Here is a 10,143-nt window from a genome sequence, read left to right as displayed (position 1 = left end):
TACCCATAGTGTAACACTTACAGATAGTGTAACGCATACCCATAGTGTAACGCTTACCCATAGTGTAACGCTTACCCATAGTGTAACGCTTACAGATAGTGTAACGCTTACACATAGTGTAACGCTTACCCATAGTGTAACACTTACCCATAGTGTAACGCTTACACATAGTGTAACGCATACCCATAGTGTAACGCTTACCCGTAGTGTAATGCTTACCCATAGTGTAACACTTACACATAGTGTAACACTTACCCATAGTGTAACGTTTACAGGTAGTGTAACGCTTACCCATAGTGTAACGCTTACACATAGTGTAACGCTTACAGATAGTGTAACGCTTACCCATAGTGTAACGCTTACCCATAGTGTAACGCTTACACGTAGTGTAACATTTACCCATAGTGTAACACTTACCCATAGTGTAACGCTTACCCGTAGTCAAACGCTTACAGGTAGTGTAACGCTTACCCATAGTGTAACGCTTACACATAGTGTAACGCTTACACATAGTGTAACACTTACACATAGTGTAACACTTACCCATAGTGTAACGCTTACCCGTAGTGTAATGCTTACCCATAGTGTAACACTTACACATAGTGTAACACTTACCCATAGTGTAACGCTTACACGTAGTGTAACGCTTACCCATAGTGTAACGCTTACACGTAGTGTAACATTTACTCATAGTGTAACACTTACCCATAGTGTAACGCTTACCCGTAGTGTAACGCTTACAGGTAGTGTAACGCTTACCCGTAGTGTAACGCTTACCCGTAGTGTAACGCTTACAGGTAGTGTAACGCTTACCCATAGTGTAACGCTTACCCGTAGTGTAACGCTTACCCATAGTGTAACGCATACCCATAGTGTAACGCTTACAGATAGTGTAACGCTTACCCATAGTGTAACGCTTACCCATAGTGTAATGCTTACCCATAGTGTAACGCTTACAGGTAGTGTAACGCTTACCCATAGTGTAACGCTTACCCGTAGTGTAACACTTACACATAGTGTAACACTTACCCATAGTGTAACGCTTAAAGATAGTGTAACGCTTACCCATAATGTAAAAAACATTTCCCACAAACAAGAAGAGACTCAGTGCCGGCAGATTGTTTTGAATTAAAATGGAAGAACATAAAATAAACACACAGAGCTAGTGTATGAACTTGAAGAAAATATTTTTTTTTATTCCGCAAGGTCCGAATATGGTGGACTTCCACTGAGAAAGTTACATGAGTTTGGCTCATAAACAGAGATTTAACAACCAACAAACTATTGGAACAGAGATACAAGAACAGAAGGTGATGAGAGAAAGAGATACCAAGAGAAGGTATGGCAGAGGCAAATACTGAGAAAGAGGCTTTTAGATAGGAGCGCACTCAGAGAGCAGTACGATGTCCTCATCGGGTCACAACAACCTGACAACCACGGCCCAGCAGACCTGTACTAATCCTAAGAGTGGGCTATCTAATCAAATGTGCTGAAAGCTGAATCTGATTTAAGAGAAACAAGTCAATTATGTTGTTTTTGCTTGATTTAGTGGTAAAAGATTTCCAAGAAAATCTTTCAGATCAAAAGCATCGTCAGCGATTTAAAGGATTACGTAGGTTATGTCACCAGGGTGGGTTCGGTGCCTTTCAAACCATCAAATATAAATATAATATGACAATGCAATGATTTTAAATCAAGTTTAACATGTTGATAAAAGAAATGGTACAATAGTAACAGTCCTCTTTCTCAGCATGACATTGTTATAGCGTAGTACAACTGACGGTAAAACACGGGACCTTGGTTCAGCTGTAAGCAGTGATGTTCGGTGGAATATTAAACAGAGTTTCCAGAGTTACACCTCAGGTGACAAATAACATTTGTTTGTTTAAAACCTCTTTTTTTATATTTTATTTTCTTTATTTTATACACAAAAAAACAACAGTCAAGAGTACCAAAGATGCATGCCGGACTTGTACGTATGTCAAAAGGGAGGACGGGGAAGGTGTGACTTTCATAATTGTACACTTTTTAGATCTTTTCAGATGATTCTTTTGGGATTCTTTTATTGAAATTGATACTGGGGATCATATACATATAAATATACATACTTATGGAGCATGTACATGTATACACATATGTCTAAGAAGCTGTACTCCTCAGAGACCTGCCGTACAGCACACATGTGTATACATACAGTATAGAGTGTATATAGAGTCTATAAACACATGAACCGTGCTGGGTCCTGTGATCAGCCAAGCAGCGGTAAGAACGCACAAGACCCTGCGGAGAATCACTAACATATTCAAACCGGGCTGCAAATACAACTCTGCAGAACTGCCTGACTGCCTGATTACTGCTTGGTAGAAAGAGCAGAACAATAGACTATGTCGTCTAGAGGCTATTTTAACAGTCCTGGGGGTGGTGGAGGTGGTGGTGAGCATATAAACACACTCCAGAAGAAAGAAAGCGCTGCACCACCCTGTGTCCTGCACCATGTTTTGTGTTTTTAAATTTTTTTTTTTTTTTTTTTTTTTAATAAAAACAGAGAAATGTTACACATAAACCTAATTCTCTTCCTGGAGTTATTGTTATTGTTGATATTTTCCACAAAGCGGAAATTCAACTAAACAGTCAAAAGTAAACTTGAGTTAGTGAGTGGATATTTTGGTTCTCCCCCCCTCCTGCTCTCTCCCCCCTCCTGCTCTCCCCCCTTAAACCGCACTGGTCTTCAGTATGACTGTACATAATGCATATTCCATTCATATGACCTGTGTGTCCCCATGAGAAAGATACCTGAAGAAGACCTGTCTGCCCTCGGCCACGGTAACCCCTGACTTCCAATCATGGAATATTGCAAGTGTGCTGAAGTGAGACATCAAAGGAAAGCTGCTGCTCCTTCCTGGTTGGGGGGGGGGGGTCGGGGTCAGGGGGAGGGAGGGCCGCGCACAACCAACAACCAACAACCAACAATCGCTGTGTTCCTCGTCGATGACAGCTGTGTTATCGTATGTTCAAATGACACGACCGACAATTAGAAAAAGGGGGAAAAAAGGAGAATATTCTGGTTTCTGCACGACATCATCAAAGTACTTTATTTTGACCCCAAAAAAAAAAGACAACCAGACTTACACCAGCTATGGTCTTTTTGTGCAAATAAGGGAGTTAAAAACGGAGCTATGGTGGAGGAGGGGCTTATCGGGTAAATAAAAGGTGTTCTTTTCACCGCTAACCTCGGCACCACATCCAGCGGTCGTGGTGATTAAAGACTAAACGGTGCCGCTGCCACGGGGGCGGGTTACGTGACGGTAAATAAGCCCAGTCCTCAGAGGGCTCCACCACAGGAGAACCCTGGAGAACCCCAACTGGACACGGTCACAAACTAAAAGGGACATTGAAACATCCATTCTCAATACTCGACAACTAACGATGATTCAACTGAAATCTTTGGTCTAAATGTCAGGGGGGGGTGGGGGGTTAGGAGTAGGGAACAAACAGCAGATACTGAAGAAACAATCATTACAACTGGATTTCTTTAAGCCGTATAAATGATAGATGCTATATCTCTGTGTAAATGTGACTGAAGGTACGTACTGACATACGTACACTTAACTATTTGAGTCTTTTCAACGACTCGTCTATAGATGGTGTGTGCAATTTCAGACAAGCCCTCTGTGAAGATCCAAGCACATCTGTGGATCACGGTGAGGTCCCTCCTAGAGTATAGCTGTTCGAAGCGTGTATCTGTAACCAATACTGTACATCTGTCATAAAACCTCTTCTTAAATGTCAACTCTAGGCCCTGGTCGCCACACAAAAGAAACATAAAACAATCACTTCCATTTTTCCTCAATAAATGTATATTTTCATATAAAGACATTCAACAGTGAGCAATGCAATAGTTTTCAAGTAATAGAGTTGGGGCTCTTTGGGGTTCCCCGTTAAACAATATTAAAAAAAGAATCAGCTTTAAAACAAACCCTTGCAGAATCTTCAGATGAAGGGAAAGAAATGACTGCAAGATGGCAACATATCTGGATACCTTTGTAAAGATGAACCCCTTAAAGCAAAACACGCTATATGCTAAAATGTCATTTATTGGGTCTAGCTTAATTAACTGATTGCGAGTGTGGTTGTAATTATCTATGCAGAAAAAACCCTGATTCTTTTGATTTGCTGGCTTCATTGTGTGGTAGTGGAACGGTAAACGTTGCAGGTTAGACGATAGTCTTGTTCCACCTGAGGGTCGTGGCCAAAACTAAATGGACAACATATTGAACCAGAACAACATCTGTATTTTCTGAAAACGCTTTGGACCCAGTATTATCCCGCCATACATTCAATGTTATGTCAACATATCCTGCTCTATCGTCTCGAAAAACAAACCAGAAACTGGGTTCACCTCTCGCCCTGAAACAGTCCGCATTGGAGGCAGAACCCTCAGCGTCCAACTGGCCAGAAGTAGACGTCAAAACACAAGCTCAATAAAAGCCGTCCGTCACAGCGTCCACCTCTGAGTGCTGACGGAGACGCCGTCCCTGCTCCTTATGTACACCTAGCTAGCTAAGCAGAAACCTAGATACAAAAAAAAGACACGAGTCTAGCACCGCCTCCGTCCTCTGGTGCCGTCGCTCATCCATGGCTTCACCCCTTCAACTCTCCCAGCACCTACTGCTCGTTTAGCTTATCTCTAGACCTGGACCTGGGGGGGGGGGGGGGGGGGCTGTGGATATACAGGTCAAGGGTCAGGCTTTGATAGATACATCAAACTTCCCTCTGTCAAACAATAAACCCCACACCCCCGTCACCCAGAGACCCCCCTGAGGTTATCCCCTTCTCTGTCTCTGTCTGCGCTCTGTGAGATATATTTAGCTGTACGACTGTATCTATATAGCTATATATATACACCACAGAGGTGCTTTAATGACTTTGTAACCAGTGTTCCTCCCCCTCGTTAAACATTCATGTTGTTTCTACTAATTACTGTGGCTCATGTTTCCAAAAATGAAATGCAGATCAGATCTCACGAAGGAAGTTGAACCATTTCACACCAGGAGCGAGTCCGGATTGAGCCAATTCACGCCAGCTTAGGTACCAGCAAAGGAGGTCTGGTCGGGCTGGTTAAGCCACGTTGAAAACTTTAATTATCGACTCCAATCACCAAACAATAATTTAGAAGCTTCCTAATGAGAACCAATCATAACTCCCACTTATTTACTTTTTAAAGTTGTATTATGCGATGGTTTATAAACTGGTTTCCACTGGTCAATAAGTCAAGCACCACATCATTTTGGAATGCTAAAGTAAGGTAATAATGAACAAAGAAACAGAAAGCTCTCCTGCCCCCCCGCTGTGTCCCTCCCAGGCGCTGTGTGAGCTGCTCTCTCCTGACAGCTCGCCTACGGAGCACAACGCCAGATTGCACGTTTTTCAAGTTTCTCCTTCTCAGCGTGTGCCTTCAGCAGCTGTCCACCTGCTTTATTGTGGCTGATCTATAAAAACGGTTTAGTGTTCAGGTTTTTGTTAAAGCAAAGCTTATCTCTGAAGGTTCTTTTTCTTGTGAATACATAGAACGTCCCGGTATACCAATGCCATACATTAGCATATGCGTGTGACTCAAAACAAAAACCCATCTGAGATCCGGCGCCACAGTCAGATCTCATCTGCTCGTGCTTTCCCATGAAAAGAGGACTTTGATGAACCTAAGGTGTGGTGATGCGCTGGTATAAGTGCTTCCTTACGTGACCGTCTGAGAAGAACGAGGCCAGGGGTCGTGGTGTTGGTGTGTGTGTGCGTCTGTGTGTGTGTGTGCCATTTGGTTTACAAACTGTGAGTTATTAGGTATACAAGCACTCCGCCCAAAACCTATGGTTTCCCGTGTTGTCTCCAAAGCACTGGCCTGCTTCTCCAACAACGTTCACCATTCAAAAAACTCTTACAAAAAAAATCACTCAATCGTGGAAGGTCTCTCCATCCCCCGCCTCCACACCAACTTTGGTCTCTGGTACTAATGTTGTAACCATTTCTTCACATGGCAAAGCTCAACTATGCAACAAAGCAAGAAATAAAATCCCCATATATTAGATTAAAAGCAGGCCTTGTTTCTTATTTTAAAGAGCGCAGCCATTTTGTATAGCTCATGTCCCAGTAGAGTTCACTCGTCTTCCTCGTTCCTTAGCTCGGCTCCCTCCCCCCCTCTCACCCTCCCCCTCCCCCTCTCGCCCCCCCCCCCCCCCCCTCCCCTCAGCAGCATTCTATATATGGAGGAGCACTGGGGAATCAGGTGTCCTCTGTCTCTTTTTGCTACATTGTTTTTGCTTGTTGTACTGAGCGGGACCAACAGCAGATACTTGACATCATCATAATTGTCCTTTTCCGGTAACAGAAGCGCTGTCATCCTCGTCTTCATCATCGCCTCAGCTCTTGCATCAAGCAAGCGGCGGAAAAAAACAATAACAACAACAACAACAACAACAGAAAGGATTGTAGGAAACAAACAGAAAAGAGGAAAAAGCCGCTCCGAAAGAAAACGCTCAACCAGGGAGCGGAGTGTGGAAATGAAACCAAACAAAGCCTGAACCAAAGCATACATGGGGAGTTTGTCGTCGCCATCTTGGGTTTCTGTAAAAGTCTGAGCTGAGTTTAGGTAGCAGCGAGGGGGCGGGGGGTGGGGGGCGGGGGGGACGGGGATGGGGGGGGGGGGGTCAACCTGAAACTCTGGAGTCTCTGCACTGACGTCTCCCACTCCGGTTCCTTCTGTCGGTCGCCTCTTCACATTCACAAACATTTAAATCTTCCTTGTGCAAATCAAGCAGTCCTTAGGAAAGAATGCCCTCCGAAATTGTTCTTGTAAAAATATATATGTATAACTCCAAGGTGGCTTGTGTGGTGTGTGTGTGTGTGTGTGTGTGTGTGTGTGTGTGTGTGTGTGTGTGTGTGTGTGTGTGTGTGTGTGTGTGTGTGTGTGTGTTGCAGCAAGTCTTTCCATTCGTGTACCTAGCTATCTAGCTTCTTCCCGGTGTACAGCGTCGGGCCCGCGGGGTCGATTCCGTATCAACTCAGACCGCCGCCCCCAGACACCCACCCTCACCCTCACCCCTCCCAGGGGGGGGTGGAGGTGGGGGGCGGGCGGGGGGCAACAAGGGTCTTCATTGGTCGTCCGTGTGGGGGAGGTGGGGGCGGTGACCTCACGGCTGGGGGGGGCTACTACAGAGGGCTGCAGGGGGGGGGGGGGGGGGGTGGGGCCCTCATCTGCGTCCGGAGGAGGGCTGCTGTGTCTGTTGTTGTGCGTAGACGGGCAGCGCCAGGCGGACGTTGAGCGCGTCGTTGTGCTGCACCAGGGACGTCTGCTGGTAGTGCAGCACCAGCTCCTTCAGGCTGCCGTACAGGTTGTAGGGCTCCGCGAAGCCGTAGCCGCGCGCCGTGCTGTAGATGACGCAGTGCTTCACCTCGCCCTCCACGCTGCACACACACAGAGAGAGAGAGAGAGAGAGAGAGAGAGAGAGAGAGAGGAGAGAGGAGGGTCAGCACCCCGGAGGTCAGCGCCGGCGGGGCCTCACACAGATCAGGTGGTACAGTCAGGGACGTGGGACGATGTGTGTAGGAACTAGAACACGAGTACGTCTGCTGTGTGTGTGTCTTTGACTCTTTTCGTTGTCGTTGTCGTTCTTTCACTATCTTGTGTATCTTGTGTCATTGTCGTTGCAAAGTACGAGACAAATGCATTTTTTGGGGATAATGATCTTCAAGAATCCAAACTCCAATAATACAACCAAAGAATACTTGTGGATGAATGCGTTGGAGTCAGAACCCTGCCTCAGGCGGTTTTCGTGTGTCACTAAGAAGGAGCGGGGAGGCGTTAGGGCGTCTTGCTCAAGGATGGACCATTCAGGCTGTGTTGGGCGGTGTGGGACACAGGGGTTCAAACCCACAACCCTTTGGACTAGACCAGGGGTGTCAAACGTACGGCCCGCGGGCCTTATCCGGCCTGCAGTGTAATTTCATCCGGCCCGCCAGATAATATCTAATGTCTATCAGAGCTGGTCCGCCGGCATATCGCATTTCAGCATTAACGCGTACCCCCCCCCCCCCCCCCCCCCCGGTCAACAATTGTAAATATTGTGCGCACTGAAAAAACCAAGAAAAATTCCTCATATGTGAAAATGTATTTGGCAATAAAACCTTTTCTGATTCTGATTCTGATTCTGATTCAATTGCAATTGGCCCGCGACTTTGTCCAAGACTTCAATTTCGGCCCACTGTTTGACACCCCTGGACTAGCCCCTCCCGCCCTGTGGCGTCGGCGGTACGTGGAGGTGCGCCCCGGGGGGGTCCCGCTGTGTACTCACACCACGGAGCAGGCGTAGCAGCCCTTCTTGCTGCTCTCGCGGATCAGGAAGGCCCCGTCGGCCTTCCCCAGCAGGAGGTCCTCCGACTGCGTTCTGTTCAGGTCCCCCACGAACCAGCTCTTCTCGTCGTAGTGGGGCAGGTTCTCGTCCTCCTCGCTCACAAAGTACGCCCTGTGCGCGCACACGCACACACACGCACACACGCGCACACACACGCACACGCACACGCACACACAGAAAGACAAATACGGTTAACATAAAGGACATGCACAAAACAAATGTTGTGTGGCGAAACACATATTATAGAGCAAGTTAACTGTAATATTGAAAGGTCCCGTGACGCCACGCCACCAGGTGTGTGTGTGATTGGCCGTTACAAGCCGTTTCGGAAATCTGCCCCTTATGACATCACAGGTGGGCGTGTCCCCCCTAGATGTGTGACGGACAGATGAGCAGCGTCTGCTACAGTCCACTGGGTAGGCTGGTGGACTGATCTATCCAGCACACACATCTAGGTGGACATGCCCACTTTCTGCCCCTTATGACGTCATAAGGGGCAGTCATAAAACGTCATAAAAGTCATAAAACGGCTCGTAACGGCTAATCACACCCACACCTGGTGGCACGTCACAGGACCTTTAATGAAATGTTAATTATTATAGATCAACGCGGACTAATGCACAGCAGGACTCAGAGACAATGTGCAGTTGGTGGAAGAACAAGACTAAAAGTAATCGCACACTTACTCATCCGTGTTGTCGTTCTTAATCCCCAGCCAGTCGTTGATTCGTTTCTGACGCACTCCTTTGTGGTTGAGCCAGCTGCAGAGAGGGAGAGAGAGACACAGAGGGAGATGAACCATTGTGTGTGCGACTGGGCTGCAGTAGGACATTCCGGAAAGGTTGCTTTCTAGGAATGTTGCCCTTCAAGGAAGTCCGCTGTCTTCCATTAGTACCTTTTCTTTGGTATGTCTGACGGGCGAACGGATGAACAGAAATGAATTTGAATGAATGGAGCAAGGCCATTCACGATTATCATACAACTACTACTGGCCCAGGGTCACAGCTGCTAATACTATCACAGTAATTCAACCGTCAAAAAGAGGATCAGCCAAGATGAACCCCCCCCCCCCCCCCTTCACAAACCATCGAGCTACTGGAAGTAATCGCACTAACGACTTGTTCCTCGTTCTGGGCAAGATAACCACAACAATGATAATGTCATCTTGTGGATGAAATGCTTGCTTGATGAAGACACTGCAGGTGTGGTACAAAATCCCCTTTGACTTTGAGGAACTTCATTTGTTGATAGGCTTTCGCTTTCTGTTTAATCTACTTAATTGGATAGAATGTGTTTTTCAGCTCTGTTGTTTGTTTATCTCCTATCCAGTTAAACTATTCTGTGGCAGAAATGTCTCTTTGGCGCTCTGTAAGCGACTGAGCACTCGGCGAGCTGTACTTAAGGCAGGTAACTCCTCTTAATCCTGCAGCAATAATCCAGCCTAGCAAGCTCACCCAACTGTACTAATCTCATGTTCTCCTGCTGAGGACACCAGGACTTACACTAGACACTGGTCTCCTGTGAGGACACCAGGACTTACACTAGACACTGGTCTCCTGTGAGGACACCAGGACTTACACTAGACACTGGTCTCCTGTGAGGACACCAGGACTTACACTAGACACTGGTCTCCTGTGAGGACACGAGGACTTACACTAGACACTGGTCTCCTGTGAGGACACCAGGACTTACACTAGACACTGGTCTCCTGTGAGGACACCAGGACTTACACTAGACA

At 46.5% G+C, this 10,143-nt stretch overlaps 1 pseudogene across 1 annotated transcript; it reads right to left on the bottom strand.

The window, feature by feature from the left end:
* Nucleotides 1-7,244: 7,244 nt before the first annotated feature.
* On the bottom strand, nt 7,245-9,166 carry LOC311373054 (phosphatidylinositol 3-kinase regulatory subunit gamma pseudogene; annotated as a pseudogene). The gene is made up of 3 exons (XR_014684255.1): nt 9,092-9,166; nt 8,346-8,516; nt 7,245-7,458 (listed from the first exon to the last, which is right to left on the bottom strand). The product of XR_014684255.1 is annotated as a phosphatidylinositol 3-kinase regulatory subunit gamma pseudogene (transcript).
* Nucleotides 9,167-10,143: the final 977 nt, after the last annotated feature.

This window comes from Micromesistius poutassou (genome assembly GCF_964030765.1).
Source record: "Micromesistius poutassou genome assembly, contig: SCAFFOLD_1225, whole genome shotgun sequence".
In the NCBI taxonomy this organism is placed as follows: Eukaryota; Metazoa; Chordata; class Actinopteri; order Gadiformes; family Gadidae; genus Micromesistius; species Micromesistius poutassou.
This window is presented reverse-complemented; position numbering and strand designations above follow the sequence as displayed.